This window comes from Pinus tabuliformis, chromosome 8, assembly GCF_031772625.1.
Source record: "Pinus tabuliformis cultivar Carrire ecotype Pingquan chromosome 8, CPIR1, whole genome shotgun sequence".
Lineage (NCBI taxonomy): Eukaryota > Viridiplantae > Streptophyta > Pinopsida > Pinales > Pinaceae > Pinus > Pinus tabuliformis.
Window position 1 is genome coordinate 302597649 of NC_142294.1, and position 3239 is coordinate 302600887.

Consider the following 3239-nt stretch of genomic DNA (forward strand, 5'->3'; position numbering starts at 1 on the left):
GTTGACTTATCGTTAGTCACAACCATATTCTTCATAGTAAAAGAAGCATTTTGAAGAATTGTGGGTGCAAGCATTTGGTTCCATCTCCAAAGATTGGTTGCAAGGATGTATGGTTGGTTGTTGCATTGATGGAGAGAGGACCTTTGATCAAAATTGAAGCTTCATGGGGTTTTTTTGTAAATTGTGAGTGTTGCTAGTGGATTCACTCGAGCCCAAAGATGTATGTGAAATTGAGGGGGCATGGACAAAGGAAAATAATGAAGGCAAATTCAAGCATTGCTAACATGACTAGTATTGAGATAATGCTTCTATGAAATTATTGTAAGTTTTGTTTTTGAATTCATTGAATTGAGGGTTTTGTCTTCAAATTGTTTGCATGCAAATGTTGAACCTTTTATTTTGATAAGTGTGTATATTTTAAAGCATTTTGAGTGTGAGAAGTTTAGGGAAAATGATGGTTATTGTTTTATATATTTTTTATGTGATGGAGACTTGGACCTTTGGTGAATAAAAAACAAACTAAGTGAATTGGGCCTTGCTTATTTGGAAGAATATGATTGGGAACCTTGTGAATATTGAACTGACTATATTTTTGGATGTTCTTGTAATAGAAACATATTCAAGTGAGAGAATCCTAGCGAAGTAAATATTCCAGTGGAAATAAATCAAGATTGTGGTGAAGAAGAATGAGTTATTATTATTGCATGTGGAGAAACTCTCAAAAAAAAACTTTCTCTAATGTGGCCTCTTAACGACGAAGAGTGTGTTACTGTAACTTACTAAAAGGGTAATAAAAAAATCACAACCTCCTCTTCTTTGAAAAGTCAAATGAAAATTACTTCCATTGGGAAAAAAATTTGTTTAAAACAATTATTTGTGACCATAAATCCAATTAGGAGTATGAATAAAAAAAAAGGTATAAAAAAATGGACCATCCATTCCATTTAAAAATGAGCATGTACAATCAAAGTCTTTCTTGAAAAGTCATTATGGAGTTTCGTCGAGTCGTGATTAAAAGGTTGAAATGTCAGATTTCAACAGGACATCAGATTTGTAATTTTTAGCATTAGAAAGACTGTAAAATATTTTGCATTTGAATCATTTAGTATGTCTTCATTTAAAATATTTATTAATATTTCAATGTGACTCAAATCTAAGTAAAGAATTTATCATTCATAAATTTGTGATATATTCATATTTAAAATTGTGATGGTATTATTTTGAAAAAGGGCTTATGTATCATATAATTTTTTTAAAAAGGTACTTCATTAATTAAGGGTCTGTTTAAGAGAGAGAGAGAGAAGTGAGCATTGTTCAAATCAACACTGTAATATTGGGATTCTAGATTTTTTCCTTTGTTTATTAAATTAAAAAGGGTTAAAAGTGATGTGATTCTATGAGATGTGCACCTTCCACTACTTGTAAGTCGATTTGCTTCTTGATTCACATTCTACCAGCACTCAACATTTCAGAAAAGAGAAGAGGGTTAGAAAGTTGAAGCAACAACATGAGAAACATGAGTTGTTTGAAGTGTATTTGAACATGATGAAAGATAGAAAGTAAAATAATGATTTGCCATTAAAATGCATAAAAGAATCCATAGATGACAACATTTTTCCCATCCTTGCAGATGTAAAGACAACAGAGGCACAAGATACCCTTAAGAGGATTTTTGGTGTAGGAGGGAGTAACCAAGTTGAAGATGAAGAGGAACGTGGATCTATACTAGAAGATCTACAAGAAAGAATTTGGTGAATGCCACCTCAAAGTGGATGTTGATCATTATTGTCTGCTAAAAATTCAGAGGAAGAGCACATAAATTCTCATGAATCCCACTATGCATAGCCAGAGGTGGATGAGGGTTTGGTGAATCTACCAATATAGGTTTTTGATGACAGTGAAGTTGTCATTGGAGCACTTAGTGGTATGGTGAATCCAACAGCTAAAATTGTTGATGTTAGATTTGATGAAGACTTGTTGGCTAGTGATGAATGGATGTATATGATGCAACAAGAACATCTCATTTACCTGATATTATTCAATGAAAGACTCCCATTTATGTTTGAAAACCAAGAGGAAATGAAAGTGACAAAGGAAGAGAAGGAAACATAAGAGACAAATTTTGCAAATGTTTTTAAACCTAACATTGATTTTAAGGGTGTAGGTAAATAGGATGATCAAGCAAAAAAATTTGAAGAAGAATTGAAGTTTCTTGCAACATGGCTTGAACAACCATATTTTGATGAAGTGTGCACAAAATTTGGAGTAATGATTATTGAAGACAACATGAATGTTGTAGGAAATGAAAATTTTAATGAAAGTTTCATGCATTGTAGTCCTAAAGAGATAAATTTTTACTATAGACTTATTTTGCAATGAAATTTTGATGATGAAAAGAATACAATAGAGTATGACATGTGGAACAGATCCACATACAAGTTGATTTTTGAAGAATTAGAGAACATGCATGGATAAATGGAAGAGATGGACCAACAAATGAAGAAATTGAAGTTTGAACATTACAACAAAAACACAAAGTTTAATCAATTCATAGGATACAAAGTCTAGAAGAAAAGAAAAAGAAAATTTAGAGTCATAGTAAGCCTAGCTAAGACTTAGACCAGCAAGCATCTTAGTTTAATTTGTTTCCTACCATCCATTCTCATTTTCTAGGTGTCATAACTATTAATCCAGGTGTCATAGTCAATTTTGTATTTCATCTTCAAAATTTAGGCATTAAAAGAATGTAACCCTGAATATTACGGTGAGGTGGGTGGTGTGTTAGAAGTTAATCTTGAGCTTAATTAGTTGTTTGTGTTGGTGATTACTTGTTGAGTTAGTTGTGATCATTATTTTGTTTGTGTAGTTGTAATTATTGACAAACACATGTATATCTATTTATCTCTAATAAAAACAGTAAGTGGTAAGTTGGTATGATTAATGCATGTTTTGTTTTTCTATCCATATTTGTGAGAGAGGCCAGGATCTGTGTTGAGAGGCCTGATCCAGATTTGGGTTGTTAGAGGGTACAATCTGGGTTGAGAGACCTAATGAAAATATAGGTTGTTACAGAGAGTGTGATCTAGGTTGATCAATCTTAGTGTGTTGTTGGGCATTGCTATGACAGATGAGTTGAGGCTCCATCGGTTAATTTGGAAGTATTATCTATTTGTAGTTTTTCTTTTATCCTATTAATAGTTGTTGCAGAGGGTGTGTCCATCGATCCATGGCTCACTACC